The sequence below is a fragment of the Pongo pygmaeus genome, chromosome 4 (assembly GCF_028885625.2).
Source record: "Pongo pygmaeus isolate AG05252 chromosome 4, NHGRI_mPonPyg2-v2.0_pri, whole genome shotgun sequence".
Classification (NCBI taxonomy): domain Eukaryota; kingdom Metazoa; phylum Chordata; class Mammalia; order Primates; family Hominidae; genus Pongo; species Pongo pygmaeus.
In genome coordinates this window covers 178,823,593-178,843,324 of record NC_072377.2, presented here as the reverse complement: position 1 = coordinate 178,843,324, position 19,732 = coordinate 178,823,593, and the positions used below count along the sequence as shown (strand labels likewise).

The following is a 19,732-nucleotide window of genomic DNA, read 5'->3' as shown; positions in this document are numbered from 1 at the left end:
GCATAGCAAAATCAGCAAGAAATGCTTTCAATAGCACATATACTTAGGCCTTCCTTGATTCAGTAGGTCTGGGGTAAGCCCTGTGCATGTTTGTATTTTTAAAGACCACAGGTGATAAAGGTGCACAGCCAAGATAGAGAACCACTGGCTGAGCCCAGTGATCCCTAAACTTGAGTGTTATATTAGAAATCACCCAGAAGGCTTGTTAATATAGATTGCTGGGCCCCATCTCTGAGTTTCTGAACCATCAGGTCTGAGGTGGGCCTTAGAATTTGCATTTCTAACAAGCTTCTAACAAGATGCTTATGTTGCTGATGTGGGGACCATGCTGCAAGCCATTGTCTTAACACATAGGTAGGACATTTTTTTGGATGTGTAAGTGGAAGAGATGATTAGAAAGAAAATTTCGATTCAAAAAAGTCTAGTGTTGTAGTTATCAATCGCTGCATAATGAACCATTCCAAAACACAGGGGCTTAAAACAATTCATGTGTTATTTCTCACAATCTTGTGGGTTGCCTGGGCTTAGCTGGTATGGTTCTTTTGTTTCATAAGGGGTAGCTGAGGGCACTAATGGAGCTGCCTTCCACTGGAAGCTTATCTGCAGCCGCAATGCCGAGGGTGGCCTCTGATCTTCAAGGACTCTTTCCATGCTGTCCCCTCCTACCCCTTAGCAGTCTGGCTTAAGCTTCTTTACAGCATGCAGTTGACTTCAAAGTGGGAGAAGGTAGAAGCTGTTGGTTATTTTAAGGCCTAGGCTGGGAAGCCCTAAAATGTCATTTTTGCCACATTCTATTGATATAAACCAAACAAGTCTAAAGGCAACTTTAGATTCAAGGGGAGGGGAGACGGAATTCACCTCTTAATGGGAGGAACAGTAAATAATTTGTAGCTCACTGCATTTAGTTTATTGTAGAGGAAAAAGCAAGGGAGCTAATGAGAAATACCTAAATTCTGCTAATCTGTCATTTGGCCAGATTAGCAATATCTACTGCAGCCATCTGTTGCTCTCTATGCTGAGCCTCAATGGCTGGGAGTTCAGAGGTGGGCATTAGCTTTGCTTGGTCTTCCTGCTCTCCTTGTGATATCTTTTTTCGAGGTGGGGGAGATCCAACCCTGTTTCATCTATTTTGCCAAAGATGGAAGGGGCTTGGGAGAACTGTTTGTGGGTATTAAACAACACTTCACAGAGGGTTCTATAGGGCTCGGAGGCTGAGGTAGTGAAGGTCTCTATAAATAAAACACTGTGATGAATCTCTTTACCCTTGGTCATCAGGTAGACGGTTTTAAAAAAAGTTTGGGAATGAATGAAAAATGGAATGACAGCAACATAAGACCCTCCCCACTGCCCATTCAACTGGGAGTTTTTATGGTAATGATATTATTATTTAACAACAAATGGCTTTAATAGCTGAACTTTTGGTACAGTCTGCAGAGCCCTTTTCATGGGCATTTTCACATCTACTCTTTTGCAATCACCTGCCAGTGGATACTATTATCCTCATTCTGAAGATGAGGAAACTGAGTTTCTAAAAGTAGAAGTTGCCCAAGGTCATGAGAACTAAATGGTTGCTGAAATTCAAACCCAGGACTCTAGCCACAGGCCTTTTCCATGATTCTATTTCAGGAGATTCCTTCCTGGAAAAAATTTAACTGAACACCCTGCAGTCATCCTAACAGGTCAGGAGGAACAATAGGGTGATCTAGATCGACATGGCTTAAAGTGTCTGCTCAGACTGGTTAGCATCAACATGATGTGAACACTTTTTAGAAATGCTAGATCTTAGGCCCCAACCTAAATCTACTGAATCAGCACTTGTGTCAGGTTTTCAAAGTGATTTGTATGTACCAAAAAGTTCAAAGCACCCATTAAGGGTACAGTTTTGGAGTGGAACAGGCTAGAGTCAGATCCTGCCTTTGTCACTTACTAGCATTTGCATGACTTGGGCAAGTTATTCTCTAAGCTGCACTCTTATTGTCTGTAAAACAGTGATTTTTAAAAGCACCTGACTTCCCAAGGTTATTTAGAACATTCTACACGTTAATTCACGTAAAATGCTCAGCAGACTGCCTGGTTTATAGTAAATGCTCAGTACATGTGAGCTTCTGCTATTATTGTTAAAAATAATAACCTTCTTGATCAGCCAGCCAGATGGCTCATGATTTCTTTCTGTGAAGAGCAAAAGCCTATACACACACACACACACACACACACACGCAAGTACACACATACACACATGCACACACTGCAAAAGAAAGACAGTGCCTTTGCTTTTGAGTTGGTCTCAGAGCATTGAGGAAGGAAGGGCAGAAGCACAGAAGAACAGACAAGACAGCTTCTCCCTCAGAAGCACCCCGCTGGAGCCCACACTCTCACTAGCTAGATGGGCTGTGTGATGAGATGTCCTAAGGAGGAGGAACAGTTCTGGAGCTTGTTAACTAACTGATGAGTCAGGGGCGACAGCAACTGAAGCATGAAGGTGGAAATACACAAACAAGGCTCAGCGTGGCCAGGCCTGCCAGGGCACACTGCCCTCCCTTAGTTCCCCAGCCACGAGCACACAGAGAGGGCAGGAGGTGGGGGACAAGCCCGGGGGTGACAGGGTAGTGTGCAGTCAGGCTCGTCCTACCTGGGCCCTGAGGGGCTGGCTAAGTCAGGATTTATAGGGGAATGCTGGGCTTCAAATTGCTGGGAGCAAAAAAAGGAATTTCAAATCTGGGGACACCTCTCTGAGATGCATGTGCTATGAGTACTATAAGCTAAAGTGGGCTCGGCATGAGGGGCAAGGTCCTGAGTCAGGATAATAATAAATAATCACAACAGCATTTATCACGTGCTTGGTGTATGTCAGGATTGTCTATGAATGAACTCACTTCATTCTCACAAGCACAGTCCACACGAAGTGGGTGCTATATGCAACAGATGAGAAAATAGAGACATAGAGATGTTAAACTATTTGCCCAACATCACACAGCTAGTAAGTGGCAGAGCCGGGCAGTTTGGTTTTCAGAACTAGCACTCTGAACTATCAAACTAAGTTGAATCACCTGAAATAGAATCATGGAAAAGGTTTGTGGTTTTTGATGGGGGAAGAGATGTGTGGATGGGTCTGTTCGGCTGAGAAAAAAATTGGGATGACTTGTGATCCTGTCTTTTGAGGAGGTGCCCACCCCAGAGGTGAGCTCACCCTAGTTTCGCTTTGTCTCAAGTTTCAGTCCATACAGGGCAGATGCTGACTAAGCACCCATTCTGTGTCATGCAGTGAGCCTGACTCTGAGAGAGTGGTTGAGTGAGGCCCTGCAGTGGCCCTGAGGAGCTCAGGGCCTCCTGGATGCCTGTGGTGAAATGGAGTCAGATAGGTGCAGACCCTGGAGAGGCAGGAGAGGTTGCTGGGGTTCCCACTTTCTTCTCAGACAATGAAACCAAGATGGTGGAAGGGTTGGCACCATCCTTCTGTTTGTAATTTCCTCCATGCCTTGTGTCTTTGTGAGTCTTTTCCCCAAGTTCAATTCAGCCATACCATCTCTCACCTTTGCACCTTCTCCCATGTCCCTACATACCTCCTCAAGTCTTCTTGTTTCTGAAGATCACAGATCTGATTCCAAATAAGGAAGATTTGGCCAAATCTCAACTTCTCCAGCATGTAGTTAGAAATGACCCATAGGCCAAGAGAATCCTCTTGTGGGGATTGACTAGGGCTATTTGGTTGTAGAGGCAAATTGCCCTACACAGTGGTAGGAAGAGACTTGGACTCCACTTGGAGGATCTCTGTGCAAATCTCAGCTCTGACACCTATTAGCAGTAGGATTCTGGGTAGTGACTTACCTTCTTTAAACCTGAGCTTCCTTTTCCTATGTAAAATCCTTCACTTACCCCAGTTGCCTTTAAGGGCCCTGCATAATCTAGGCCCTGTTAACCCCTCCAGTCTCATTCCTCACAATTCCTTCATTAGCTAAGATTCGTGGAGCAAATAACAAATGAGCAGCGGCTTAAATCGCAAGGATGTCTGTTGTTTCTGTATTGAGAAGTCTGAGGGGTACACCCTTGCCGCGTGGCTTCAGCAGTAGCTCAGTGTCCGGATATCTGGATGGTCCCTTGGGTCCATGTCTCTCCAGTTCTCTTGGTTTTCCCCTTGTTATCTCAAGATGGCTGCCATGGCTCCAGGCATTGCACCCGCATGGGACAGTGACAAACTCTCTTCATGTACTTCTTTACTTTAACCTGAAGCTCCCCAGGAGACTTCTTCTGATACTTTTTTAGATGAGACCATATTACGTGGCCACTCTAGCTGCAAGGGAAGCTGATGAAGCACACATCTTGCTTTTCTTCTGTAAGGTAAGGCTGGTGAGGGAGAAATGGATTGCAAATGCCTGCTGAGTGGCTGAGCAACGTTGGCTGCTGCATCCCTAACCAATATCCTGTCCCTCTATCACACCAATCTGCTCAGTGTTCCCCCAAAACAGCATAGAATTTCAGGCCTCTGTATCATTTTATATGATGGTTTTCTCTGCCTATAATGCCCTTCCTTCCCTTCTTCATCTGGTAAACCCCTACTTAACTTCTAAGGTTCAACTCAGAGATGCCTTTGTTTAATATCACCTACACTCTCAAGTGTGTGTTAGATGGACCTCTGCTCTCTGGACAGAAAGTGTCCCTTTCCCACCTTCTTATCCTATTGTCAAGCATATAACCATATAAAACAGGTGTTCATTAAGTGTTCATTGAATAAATGAAGTTAATAGTCACTACCTTGCAGTCATTATGAAGTTGAAAATGAAATAAGAAATAAGAAATAATATACATTTTAATAATAATTGACATACTATTAATAACTTCAACTAGCATTAACTGTGTACTTAGCTAAGTGTCAGCCACTGGTCTAAACATCTAAAACACCTAACTCATCAGATCCTAACAAAAACCTTATGAAGTAAGCCAGTTTGTTGGCGTGAGCTAGGTTTTGCTGAAGTAAATACCAAAGATTTATTTCTCACTCCTGCTTAATATTCTTTGTGAGTTGAGGGGATCTCTCTTCACTGTAATCGCTTGGGAATCCAAGCTGGCCATCCTGTAGTTGCAACACTCAAATCACCTGGCCTGCCTCCTTGGTCAACATGGCAAGGTAGAGAGTGTGGAGAACCCATACCAGCTCTGAATGCTTCTATCTAGAAGTGATGTACACCACTTCCCCTTATATTTCCTGGTCATGGAAAGTCACATAGTCCAAGTTCACAGTCCATGCCCAAGTTCAAAAGATTATGTGTGATGAAAAAGTTGTTGGTGAGCTCTAGTGTATCTACCGCATAGGTGCTCTTAACAGCTTTACTTAACAGATGAAGAAACTGAAGAAGAAAATGAGGGTGAAACCATTTGCCCAAGGTCACATAGCTAGTAAGGGGTTAATGCAGAATTCAAATTTGGCCTTTGTGAATTAGGGCAGAGGTCATCAAACTCTTTCTGTAAATGGTAGGAGAGTGAATATTTTAGGTTTTGCAAGCCATATGATCTCTGTCACAGCTACTCAACTCTACTGTTATAGCACAAAAACAGCCACAGATGATATGTATATGAGCGAGTATGGCTATGTTCCAATAAAACTTTATTTACAGAAGTATGGGGTGGGCCAGGTTTGGCCAGTGGGCCATGGTTTGCTGACGCCTAAGTGAGAGTCCTTGCTCATGACCTCAGGGTTACCTTGAGCTCTGCAAATTGTGAGATAATGAACCAATGTGAGTTCTTACATCCATTTTCCACCAAATATCTGCTACAACATTACCTCCCTAGCTGCTCAGAGTTAAGCGGTTTCACAGACTTTAATGGGTCACTGAGCTTTCATCTAGCCAAGGTTAAGGGTAACCAGCTTCTCTTTGGGGCCTGGTTAATTATTACTGTGCAAGTTTAAAGGGAATGACAGACAGGTAATTTTCTTACTAAAAATGACAACAGGAACCATACCAAGGAGCAAGCAAGCCACTATTAAACTCCCATTAGCTGGTGGGGTCATTTCTAATGGCACATTCACCGATGGGACAATCGTTCTGCTGGCCTATGCTAACCAGCAATTGAAATCAATGGGAGGCTCTGGGCACCAAAGCGGGTGTTTTTCTGGGCCACCTAACCCAGACCTTGTTTTTCCAGCTGACACTCTGCCTGTGTCAGCTAATTCCTGCTTTGGAAAATGCATTCCAGGGCTAATAAGGACTTTAAAGTCACACTATTTTCTCACCATGTTATTAAAACCCAAACGGCTTTGCTTATTCCTAACATGAGCAGGAGATTCTCTGGCTAGCTTAGAAATTGCCCGAATGTCACAGAAGCTGGGGTTTCAATTGGGAAGACAAATCCTGAGGTTTATTTATTGATTTTATTAAATTAAGAATTTTGTTTTTAAATATTCAAGTGCTGTAATGGCAAAGCAGTGAGTTAGGTGCCATAAAAGAATCACATGAAGACCACGATTGGACTAGAAGGTTGATATGTTTGAACATCTGCAAGGCAGCGTTCACCTGCACCACTTACTTACTTGTGGTGGGAAGCTGGGCAAACCTTTTCACCTTACTGAGCCTCAGTTTCCCCACGTGTGAAATGGCGACAACGAGACCAGCTTCACGGTGTTGTCATTGATGGTGGCAATGTGTAAGTGGCCCTGAGGCCATTCCTGAATTGCAGCTACCATGGAAGCAGGAAGGTCCTAGGTCTGGCCAAGCCAGAAATAGCTGAGAACTGGCTCCGGAAAACTGGCAGAATCAAACCCAAGCTGTGTTCCCCAGTGCTAATTGGGAATTAATCAGGAGAAACAATGACCAGCCAGAACAATTAGGAGAATGAGCTAATGGAACCTGCCCACCCCAAGCTTTGTTCATTCTAGGATGGCAACCAGTCCTCCCCCAGGCTGGTCCACAGCTGCCTCGAGGGAGGAGGGCTGTGTGGGGGCAGAGGCAGAGTGTGCCTCATTTCAGCATGCCTATCTTTATCTCCACCATCAGTTCTCACGAATGCTGCGCTGAGCTTACCAGACGGGGCAGCTGGGGCCAATCATCCCAGCCTTAGGGAGACCTGTGGATGCTGGCAGCAAGGCAGGGCCGTAGGATGCAGACTAGAGTCAGGCGTTTCCCGGGCCCCTGCTCCTCAGTGGCGGAGCTACAAGCAGAATTTTCAGAAGCATGGATGGGATTTCTGAGTTCATCTAGACTTCACATCCACTTTGTTCAGATAAGAAAACTCAGGCCCAGAGACGGACAGTTAGTGATTTGCCAAAGGTCGTCTAGACATCAGGATTGCTGCCATCCCAGGAGCCAGACTCAAATCTCCTTACTGACCTGTCTATCTCAACATCCCTTTAGAAAGAGGACCGCCAACACTGGAGTTGGAAAGGCTAGGGGTTTGTTTGAACAGAGAAGGGATAGTGTGAGGTCAAGGATGCAAATTTCTAAAATTCTGAGCTGGGTTAAAAGAAAAATCTTTCTCTACTGTGGTAATATCCACATTGGAACAAGGGACCCTCCTCTCATCCCTTCATCACCAGACTATATTCAAGTCACGTATCCCCACCCAGAGGGAAAGCTTAGCTGCAGATGAAGAAGATGGAGCACAAACACTATTATTGCCTGATTCACTTCGTGGAAAATTTTCTAATCCTGGCCCTGCCATTTCCTGCCTGTGTGTCCTTGGGTAAGTTACTTCTCTGCTCTGAGCTCTGATTTCCCCACCTGCCAAACTGGGGTAGTGGCAGAACTGAGAATCTTTTGTAAGCTGTAATTTGTTAGATGAATGGAAGGTTTTGACCAAGGGGATTTTACATGTAAAGCAGACTGAGGCAGAGAATTTTTAGTTCATAGCAGGTGCCCCTGTTCCTTAAAAGAGGGTAAAGAAAAATAATGCCTGGCAGCCATCCTGCAGAGTCTGGAACCTCCTTCCTGTTTTAACAACCTCCCTGTAAACAGTCCAGGGGGTGATAACGTCTCCTTCACTGAAATTCTCTGGTAAGCTGCATTCCAGGCAGACTCACCAATCATTAGCCATGCGATCTTGTTTATCCTGCCCCAGCCTGGAATTTGGCCTCTTACAAAATCCCAGCTACAAAAGGAAAACAGGTTGGACCAAAACTGCTTAGTGAGTAAAGGAAGGCTTCCAAGAGGAAGGCTGGGGGATGTTTACTAAACAGACGCCAGGCCCAGGCCCACGCACCAGACCCTGGCCTGAAAGTTCCAGCTGACCTTCCTGTTGACATTGATTTGAAAGTTTGAGGTATGATCTGACCCCCAGAGACGACAGCTCCCAAACTTGGGTAATTGACTAGGCTCTGCCAAAAGTCAGGTCTTCGCTGCCAGTGATGGCCATGTTGCCTTCCATTTGCCCAATGGAGGGATTAACATTTGTTGGGTACCTTTTATGGGGCAGGGATTGTGCAGTTCTCATCATTTCCCTCAGAAGTTTTGACAGAGGCATAACTCGAGTCTCTTCTCATCTATTGAGTCATTTGCCCAAGGTCACAGGGCCGGGAGGGTGAAATAGACAGGGGTGGCTGCTGTTTGTGTCAGCCGACACATTTTCTGCCCTCTCCACTTTTTAGGATAGCAGACCAAGATAGCCTGTCCACGGAGTCTGGGCACAAGACCCAGGCTGATCCAATCCTAAGACCATATCCTCCTGGCAAAATCAGAGAGGAGCGTGCGACCAAGAGGGGCCATTCAGATGCTGTTTCAAACATTTAACGTATGTAACTACATTTATGCCTCACGCAATGGACTAAATGTTTCTGTCTCCCCAGATTTGTATGTTAAAATCCTAACCTCCAATGTGGTGATATTTGGAGATGGGTCCTTTGGGAGATGACTGAGTCATGAGAGTGGATCCCTCACGGAAGAGATTAGTGCCCTTTTAAGAGGGACTCCAGAGAGCTCTCTTGCCTCTTTCCACCCTGCAATGACACAATAACAATCTGCAGCCTGCAGCAGGGCCCTGGAGCCAAACCATGCTGGCACCCTGACCTCAGGCGCCCAGCCTCCAGAACTGTGAGAATAAAGTTCTCTGGTTTATGGTACCTATTAGGTTGGTACAAAAGTAATTGCAGTTTTTACCATTAGTTGTTTTTTTTGTTTGTTTGTTTGTTTTGTTTTGTTTTTCTTTTTTTTTGTGAGATGGAGTCTCGCTCTGTCGCCCAGGCTGGAGTGCAGTGGCATGATCTCGGCTCACTGCAAGCTCTGCCTCCTGGGTTCATGCCATTCTCCTACCTCAGCCTCCCGAGTAGCTGGGACCACAGGCACCTGCCACCACGCCTGGCTAATTTTTTGTATTTTTAGTAGATACGGGGTTTCACCGTGTTAGCCAGGATGGTCTCAATCTCCTGACCTCATGATCCGCCCACCTCAGCCTCCCAGAGTCCTGGGATTACAGGCGTGAGCCACCGCACCCAGCTTGCCATTAGTTTCAATGACAAGAACTGTAATTACTTTTGCATCAACCATATAGTTATTGCAGCCCAAACTAAGATACCTTTTAGCAACCCAATGATATAGATCCTTACTGTACAGACAAACAGAGTTGTTATGTAACTTACTGGAAGCTTACATAGCTAGTTAGTGGGAGGGCTAAGATTCAAACTCCGGAACCCACACTCTTAGCCACTAGGCTAGCCTGAGCCTAGTGACTGTCCTCTTTCTGTTCCACCACAAAGCTTCTTGTGACTTTGTTTTTCGTGAGACCTTCTAGGCCCTCCCCAACTCTGCTTTGAGGTGTTATTTAAACAATGTAATCGGGCCAATCTGCTTCTCATAACGCCTGACTCATACTCTGTCTTCTACAGTGTCAAGTCCAAGTAGCTCCTCTACTCTTGGGTCCGTGCTGCCTCCCCTCAATGGCTCACCTACACCCCCACACACACATACACACCCACACACACACACCCCACCCATGCTGACAGATCAGGCCACTGATGATTTCTGGAAAATGTCAGCTTCCTAGGGTGGCATCGTCCATACATATAATGTAAGTCACCTATGTAATTTTACATTTTCTAGCAGCTGCATTAAAAAAGTAAAAAGAGGCCAGGCGCACCTGTAATCCTAGCACTTTGGGAGGCTGTGGCAGGCAGATCACAAGGTCAGGAGTTCGAGACCAGCCCGACCAACATGGTGAAACCTCATCTCTACTAAAAATAAAAAAATTATCCGGGCATGGTGGCACGTGCCTGTAATCTCAGCTACTCAGGAGAATGAGGCAAGAGAATTGCTTGAACCTGGGAGGCGGAGGTTGCAGTGAGCCGAGATCGCGCTATTGCACTCCAGCCTGAGCAACAGAGCAAGACTCCATCTCAAAAAAAAAAAAAGTAAAAAGAAACTGGTAAAATCCCTTTAGTAGCATATTAAATATATGTACAATATTGACATTTCAACATGTAATCAACAGAAAACAAATTATGAATGAGTTTCTTGTTTTTGTTCTAAATTTTAGCAATCTGGCATATATCTTAAACTTATGGGCCATCTCAAATTGGAGTAGCTGCGTGTTCCTAGTGGCTACAGTACTGGACAGTGCAATTCACCAAATTTTTTAGGTCACAGCACATCTAGGAAATGACCATACTTGTATGGCGTCCCAGGGTAAATAGTCGAGCCTGTTAGGGGCCGGAGGCAACAGGCCAGATGCCCCAAGTTCCCATCGCCCCACCTTCTTCACTGTTCCAAAAGAAACCCCCCTTAAGGGCTGGACATTCAGAGGCTTTATGCATATTAGGAAAAGGCATCCTGTCTGGGGATTTCAGTCCCACTGCTCTTGAAGCTGAAGCTGGATGCCCTTGTTTTGTGCACAGCATGTACAACTATCTTCAGGTGTCTGCTGAGGGATGAGGGATCAATTTCTGGGCGCACATGTATCTAGCCATGGTAGCACAGGCTGGGAAGCTCTGTGCTGGAACTTGCAAGTTTGTGTGTGTGTGTGTATGTGTTACCTTTCTTCCTTCTCTTTACTCTCCTTTTCTGCCTTCTGTCAAGCACAGCCTGCCTGTGACCTCACAGCAATAAGTTAGGCCAGTGGTTTTCAAAGTGCAGTTCCCAGAATAGTAACAGCAGCATCACCTGGTTCCTGTTAGAAATGCAAATTCTCAGGCCCCACCCCAGACCTACTGAATCAGAAACTCTGGGAGTGGGGCCCAGAGCTCTGTGTTTGACAAGCCCTCGCTGTGATCCCGATGCTGTCTACACAGAATAGAAATACTGTGATAATAACACCACCACCACCTGCCTTTCACTGAGTGCTTTCTGGGAACACTTACTAAATGACGATGACCCTCATAGCCAGTCTGATGAGGGTGCCATAACTTGCCCCATGTTACAGAAGGGAAACTGAGGTGTGGAGGCCAGTGGTTTGAACAGGCCCCACAGCTGGTGTATGACAGTGCAGACACAGGACTTGAATTGAGTTATCTTTACTGGAGCACCCATGGTTGCAACTGTTTGGCTATGCAGCTTCTTTTTCTACTTCAGCCCAACTGATGGCTTGAAGTCTTTGGCTTGGAAATATTCTGTCCTAATCTCTCATTCGTTCATTCATTTATTCTGGATTGAGCTCCTAATCTGTGCCAGGTCCCATATGAGGCACTGGAGCTGCAAAGATAACTAGGATTTGGTCCTTACTCATAAGAAGCTTATAGAATAGTTAATTTCGGTCTTGGGAAGGCAAAACAAACCAAGAACAGTCCGGATTAAGATGAATTGGGGTCAATTGAATAATTGGAAATTTGGTAGTCATAGTGGTAATTTCTTAGTGGGAAACACATGTGCTTGGATTTTTCAGGATAGTATTGATTATGACTCAACCCCTCCCCTTTCTCGTGTAACCATTTCTTCATCATTGATTTCTCTGGAAGCAGAAATTTCATTTTATTGCTTTAGATAATAACTTGGCCTCACTTTGTTTGTCAGCTGAGTTCTAATGGTGCAAAGTGGAATGATTTTCCTGGACCCACTTTTTAGGGGTATGGATGTTGTGACACTTTGGGAAACTGGAAGTGATCCTATACGACAGTTTTGTAGGTCAGAATATACATGCAACCTGGAAGTCCACTGGGACTTCTCTGCTCCTTGGAGATAGATAAGCATTGTATCTGTTAGAAATGCCTTTGGATGCAAGTAACTAAAAACAAAGCCCAGTAGTTTATTCTTATTTATAACAAAAAGTCTAGAATGAACAGACAATAGCCTTGGTTCAGCAGCTTGTTAATGCCAGGGCCGGTGACTCTGATTGCCTCGGCCTCTCCCCTCATGCTTGTCCCTCAGAATCACAAGATGCCCTCATAGCACCAGACATCACATCTGTGTTCAAGGCAGGATGAAGCTCTGGGGACAGTGTTGTTATAGACAGGTTTTCTTTCTTTCTTTTATTCTTGCTGGGTGCTGTAGTTTGAATGTATCTTCCAAATTTCATGTGCTGGAAACTTAATCCCTAAATTCATATGTTGATTAGAGATGGAGCTTTTGGGAGGTAACTAGGACTAGATACGGTCATTAGAGTGGGGCCTCCATGATGGGACTGGTGGCTTTATAAGAAGAGGAAGAGAGACCTGAACATACACACAGTCTCTTGCCCTCTCTCCATGTGATACCTCCTGCCACATTTTGACTCAGAACAAGGCCCTCCCCAGGGCCCATGCCATGCTCTTGGACTTCCCATCCTCCAGAACTGTGAGCTACCTACATTTCTTTTCTTTATAATTTACTCAGTATGTGGTACTCTGTTATAGCAACAGAAAATGGACTAAGACACCAGGTAAGCAAAGCTTTCCCAAAGCCCCCACAATAGGCTTCCTCTTAAGCCCTATTGGTCAAAACTGTGTCATGTGGCCTTAAGGGATGCTGGGAAAATATTTGTCACAATTGGCTCAGACTCATAGTGATTTATCACTGCGGCTGGGCATGGTTCTGTGAGCAAGAAAATGGGGAGAATGGACAATCTGTAGGAGACTAAGAGTGTGTACTACAATCACCATCTTCACTGTCGTTGTCTTCCTTCTTTTTGCCATGCTAGCAAACAATGCTTTTGCCATGTGCTGGCCCCTATAGTAATTGTTTTGTAGGTGTTTCCTCATCTAATTCTCAGAACAATGGTAGAGATCGTTCTTAGAGATAAAGGAAGGTGATTAAGAAAGGCCATGTGATCTGCCCAATATCACTCAGCTACTAAGTGGAAAAACTGGGATTTGGATCCAGGCTGTATGTTGCCAGAGCCCACATTTTATTATTATTGTTTTTTTGAAATGGAGTCTCGCTCTGTTGCCAGGCTGGAGTGCAGTGGTGCAATTTCGGCTCACTGCAAACTCCGCCTCCCGGATTCAAGTGATTCTCCTGCCTCAGCCTCTCGAGTAGCTGGGACTACAGGCGCACGCCACCACACCCGGCTAATTTTTGTATTTTTAGTAGAGACGGGGTTTCACCTTGTTGCCCAGGATGGTCTCGATCTCCTGACCTCGTAATCTGCCTACCTTTGCTTCCCAAAGTGCTGGGATTACAGGCGTGAGCCACCGTGCCCAGCCCAGAGCCCACATTACTTACGCTTCAAGAGACTGTCCCCAGAAAGATGGGCATCTCTGGGCTGGAGCAACCCAGGGTCACAGCCTTGAAAGCCACAGCACCTTTCCATCCTTTTTTGTGATTTCTCTAGGGCCATGTCCTCAAGGTCCCCAGTGTCTCCAGCTTTTCCATGCTGATCTGATGCCTATTTTAGATCCATGTGGGCTGGAAACTGAGGCTTCATTATTAGTTTTTACAAATTATCAACTGACAACAAGCAGTTAGTTGGCTGAGTAGTTTTTACTGGACATTTGGAGGGACCAAGAGAGGAGGATCACCTCGGAGTACACGGCCTTCCACCATCTTGCTGACTCATACTGTCTTTTCCCTTTTCCAATCTCTGTTACTTCCTCCCCCCTTTCCAGAATTCCTCAGGAATTACGAATTCTTTTCCTTCTGTGATACCAAGTATTTGGGCATCTTCTCCCAAATGTGGGTAGCACGAAGTAGCAGTTGGTGTCAGCGTGGATGGGAGCTTATAAGACCAGGAGTCCTCTCTATTATTCCTGGTGTCCATTCCGCTGTGGACTTCCTATTCTAGTCTGAGGGTGACTGGTCTCAACTGGCCTTTGGGACATCATGTGGTCACCCATCGCTGAAATCCGTGGTCCCAATCATTGGCTTCTGGTTCTAAAGTCTACTCACCATCAGGCCTCCTCAGTGTCTGAATGTCCCTCATGGGGAGCCTGGGAACTTGCAGAAAACTTGCATACTGTCTGCTGCCTAAGGCTCATTTATCCAGCAGTTTCCTTCTGAAAAGGCTGTATGTTGTCCCTGCACCTGCTGGACATGGCCTTGTCCCACTCCCTTTCAGCCATGCAGCCTGCTTTCCAGGTCCAGGGGAGCTGCCACAAGCTGCCCACCTCCCCCACCCCGTCCCATGTTCTCAGAATCCTCTTCCCACCTGGATGTTTCCACCACACCTCCTCCAGGCTCCTCCCAGATCTAGGAAAAACAGCTTCACATATGGCTGGTCTCTTTATCCCCCACCACCATCTTCTCTGCAGAACAGTCTCAGGGGAGCAGAAGGACCAGAGCTGCCCTTCCTCGCCTCTTCTCAGCCCAAGACTTCCTCTAAGTTGTACCCTCTTCTCTACCCTAAGGTGGCCTTCATCCTGAGTCCTTCCCTGAGTCCTTGACAGACAGGCTGCAGGCGAATAGCAACAGCAACAAACCCAACAAGTTGCCAATCAATGACGGGAGATCCGCAAATGTGATTCTGGTTTTAGTTCCTTTTTCAAACCCTTCAAAGTGCTCAGCAGAATAAAGGGTGCCTATTTAACAGTCGCCATCCTTCTGAAAAGCCAGTCAGGGTTAGAAAAGACAATTTTTTTTCCCTGTTACATGCATTCAGTGGTGATGATTCTGGTGTTAATTATTCATTTAGTCAGTCCTGGAAGAGAGGTAAAATACAAACAATGCAATTAAGAAATGCAGCTAGTGTCAGCATGTAGGTCTCCTCTTCCTGCATCTTAGTGAGACAAACCCCTCCCAAATCCACTACCTGCAGTCACAGTTTCCTGCACTCTCTTGCCCTTGTATCCATCCAAGATATTCATTTTATTCAGTTTTCCCTGCCAAACAACTCATCAAGGAAATGGAAATTAAAACAACATTGAAGTACCAGTTTTACCTGTTCTGACAAAATACATAAAATTATGGTAATATCCAGTGTGTGAACCCTTTGACAACAACTTGGCAGTGAGCTGTGGGAGCTATTAAAAAATGTTCATACCCTTTGACCTAGAATTTATCTTGCAGAAATAATTCCTGAAAGAAAAAACTGTCACATGCATGTTCATTGTAGCAATATCTATAATAGCTCCAAATTGGTAACCTCAAAATCAAATGACAGGGAAGAGGTGAAGGAAAATACAGTACTTCGAAGCAGTGTGATATTATGCAGTCATTAAAAATGACGGGAAGATTATGTAGCAACATCAGAAGTGCTTGTAATTTGATGTTCGGTGTGAAAAAGCAGAATACCAAATTGTGTCTCTGCAAGTTCTCCCAACCGCTCACGGCCTGTGTTAACCAAATCCTGACCCGTTTGCTCTTTCCTTTCTATCTTCCAGGCCCAACTCAGTTCAGGCCTCATCACTGCCAGCACACATGTGATGGGAGTCCTTCGTATACCACACACTCACTGTCTGCTTATGTCCCCACCTCTGGCCCTAGATGATGAGATGTATTTTTGGAGGACAGGCACTCTGTCTTATCCTCTGCTCTCTGGCACATGATAAAGGCTTGCTAAATGTTTGTTGAATTACAGGATCAATGGAAATAATTTTGGCTACTCTTTATTAAGCACCTACTATGCAGTGGGCACTGTCGTTGGCGTTTTCCATATATTATGCCACATTATTTTATCCTGAAATAATCCTATGAAGTAGATACTATTATTACACCCGTTGTACAAATGAAAACTGAAGTTCAGAGGCATTTGCATAACTGAGGCCATGCATTTGTTAAGGTAGAGGGACAAGATTTGAATCCGAGTCTGTCTGACTTCAGAGCCAGTGATCTGCTCATTTCAAGATATATAAATGTGTTTGTGTGTGTGTGTGCGTGTGTGTGTGTATCTGCCTATGATGACACAAACAGGAGGAAAACATGGAAAAATAAAAAAGGATGATTTATTTGGCTGGTGAGGAGTGAGACGGTGGGTGGGTGAGTTTTTTTTCCTGTTTTGTATTTCTTGAAATGTTAAGGTGGGTTGAAAAGAAAGGGATCCACTGAGGTTCCAAGTCCTTCTGAGGTTGTCTCCGGTAGACTGAACATCTTAAAGGGAGGCAAACCATGTTGGTCAGCTAACTCCCTTTCTGTCTCCTTTTCAGGGCCCAGGGGACGTTCTGTTCCAGAGACACGATCATATGCAAGACCTGGGCCTGGGGTGCAGAAAGTATCTGCTGCAGCGCAGCATGCTGTGGCCAGCCTGGCCCACCTGGCCCGTGGCACAGGGGCAATTATTTTCTCCCCACTCCTGCCATTCTGCTCTCACTGCCTTTAGGGGAAGTTGCACAGTTGTTGTTCCAGGTCCCAACTCACTGCCGGGGTGTGTGTGCTGGGTGGAGGCAGGGGTGCGTGCGGGAGCGGACGGAGCATAAACCATGGCCACCATAGCAGTGGAAATCCTAACATTTAGAAGGCAGATATTATCTCTAAATGAATTGAGACCAAATTCAAAGAAGATATTCATCACACTGGTTTAAGCTTGCATCACATTCCTGTATCATTCTGGCTGTGCGTTATGAATTAATACTTTTAATAAATCCTGTAATTATCTTGTGAATAGTGCATAATTATGCTGCTTTGTATTTTTTTCAGTGTTGAAAGCACACCTTTGGTAAATGGAAATATTTAAAATATAGCTCAATTTTCCTAAATTTTGTTTCAGCATATCTTCATTTGAAATATATATACTCAAATAAACTACAAAAAAATTGAAGTGGCCCAGGTCCCTTTCACTCTCTTGAGAAGTCCAGGCCCCTGATGTCCGAACATGTGTGGAACAGAGGCAAGCTCTTATGTCTCACTGCATTTTGGAGTGTTCAATGTGCTTGGAGATAGAACCTATTATTTATATTAAAAATAAACTAAATAGGGAAAAATCAGGAAATAAGATGAAAAGAGCAAAATCTGTATTTTAAAAAGGGCACTGGGGAACTTGCATTTTAAAATGAAAATTACACTCATTCATTTATATCTGCTTCTTCCTCAAACCGCACTAAAATGACAATGATAATGGAATAAAGAAAGGTTTAAGTTTACAAAGACAAGGAGAATAGGAGATGAGGCAGGTCAATTACTCTTTTACTAAAAAAAGTTTAGTGTGTGTGTATATGTGCGTGTGTGTATGTGTGTGTGTGTATGTGTGTGTGTGTATGTGTGTGTGTGTGTGGTGGAGGGGTGGGCTTAAATAACATTTATTTCTTACAGCTCTGGAAGCCAGAGGCCCAAGATCAAGATGTAGGCAGGGTTGGTTCCTTTTGAGGCCTCTCTCTTCGGTTTGCAGATGTCCACCTTCTCGCTGTCCCCTCTCATGGCCTGTCCTCTGTGTGTGAGCATTCCTGGTGCTTCTCTGTGTCTAAATTTCCTCTTCTTATAAGAACACCAGTCAAAGTGGATTAGGGCCTACCCTAACAATCTCATTTTAACTTAATTACCTCTTTAAAGGCTCTATTTCCAAATATAGTCACATTCTGAGGTAGTAGGGGTTGAGGCTTCAATATATGAATTTGGCAAGGGGTGTGGGATACACAAAATTTAGCCCCAAACACAAGCCACCCTGAACCAATGACTGCAGAATGTGCTGACATACACAGTCCCGCTCTGAAGCTAAGGGCGGGTGAGAGCCCTCCAATAACATAGAAATGAATGTTATTTAAGACACACACACCCACACACACACACACACAGGTTGTGTGGGGTGGAGAGAACACTGGGTCCTACTGGGATGGAGGAAGGGAGAAATGGGACACTGAAGAGTCATCCAACAATGGCTGAAATAGCTATTGCAGGCTCAAAGCTGACCCAGGGAACCCATAGCATTTCTCTGACTAAAAGCAGCAAGAAACAAGGTACAAAATGAGTCTTCCACATAGGAATGCAGATGAAGGAGCTGTGGGGGATAACGAAAAGGGTGGGGCTTCCATCAAATGAAGAAGGGTTTACCTGGCAGACAAATTTCTCTCCTCTACTTACTGTCTCTTCCAAGTTGAATCTTCTTTTTTTTCCTGTTAAATTATTTTTTTTCTTGTTTAAACTGTTATTTTTAGCTTGAGGGTACATGTGCAGGTTTGTTGCATGGGTATATCGCATGATGCTGAGGTTTGGGATACGAACTGTCTCATTAGCCAAGTTGTAAGCATAGGACCCAACAGTTAATTTTTCAACATTTGACCCCTCCCTCCTTGCTCTGTCAAGTAGTCCCTACTGTCTATTGTTCTCATCTTTATCCCCATGAGTACCTAACGTTTAGCTCCCACTTATAAGTGAAAACATTCGGTATTTGGTTTTCTGTTTCTGTGTTAATTCACTTAGGATAATGGCTCCAGCTGCACCCATGTTGCTGCAAAGGACATGATTTCATTCTTTTTCTGGCTGTGTAGTACCCCGCGGTGTATATGTGCCACATTTTCTTTATCCAGTCCACTGTTGATGGACAGTAGGGTTGATTTTATGGTTTTGCTATTGTGAGAAGTGCTGTGATGAACATGTGAGTGAATGTGTCTTTTTGATAGAATGATTTGTTTTCTTTTGGATATATACCCAGTAATGGGATTGCTGGGTCAAATGGTAGTTCTAAGTTCTTTGAGAAATCTCTAAATTGCTTTCCACAATGGCTAAGCTAATTTACATTCCCACCAACAATGTGTAAGCATTCCCTTTTTCCACAGCCTCACCAACATCTGTTGTTTTTTGACTTTTTATTAATAGCCATTCTGACTGGTGTGAGTATCTCATTGTCGTTTAGATTTGCATTTCTCTGATGATTAGTGATGTAGAATATTTTTTTCTGTTTATTGGCCACTTGTATGTCTTCTTTTGAGAAGTGTCTGATCATGTCTTTTGCCCATTTTTAATGAGGTTGTTTGGTTTTTTTCCTGTTAAATGGTTCAAGTTCCTTGTAGATTCTGGATATCAGCCCTTTGTCAGATGCAAAGTTTGTAAACATTTTCTTCTACTCTGTAGGTTGTCTGTTTCTTCTGTGGATAGCTTCTTTTGCTGTGAAGAAGCTCTTTAGTTTAATTAGGTCCCACTTGTCAAATTGTTGTTTTTGTTGCAATTTCTTTTGAGGACTTAGTCATAAATTATTTCCCAAGGCCAATGCCTAGAATGGTATTTCCTGAGTTTTTCCCTAGGATTCTTATAGTTTGAGGTCTTACATTTAAATCTTTAACCCATCTTGAGTTAATTTTTGTGTATAGTGAAAGGTAGTGCTCCAGTTTTATTCTTCTGCGTATGGCTAGCCAACTGTCCCAGCACCATTTATTGAGTAGGAAGTCCTTTTCCCATTGCTTATTTTTATCAACTTATTCAAGGATCAGATGGCTGTAAGTGTGAGGCTTCTTTTCTAGGTTCTCTATTCTGTTCCATGTGGTCTATGTGTCTGTTTTTGTACCAGTACCATGCTGTTTTGGTTACTGTAGCCCTATAGTATAGTT

The 19,732-nt window shown here is 44.3% G+C and overlaps 1 long non-coding RNA gene across 1 annotated transcript; it reads left to right on the top strand.

Moving 5' to 3' along the window:
- Positions 1-8,150: 8,150 nt before the first annotated feature.
- LOC129037363 (uncharacterized) lies at positions 8,151-16,898 on the top strand. Its single transcript, XR_008502778.2, has 3 exons — positions 8,151-8,247; positions 8,573-8,715; positions 16,403-16,898. It is a non-coding gene; the product is annotated as an uncharacterized LOC129037363 (long non-coding RNA).
- The last annotated feature ends 2,834 nt before the right edge of the window (positions 16,899-19,732 follow it).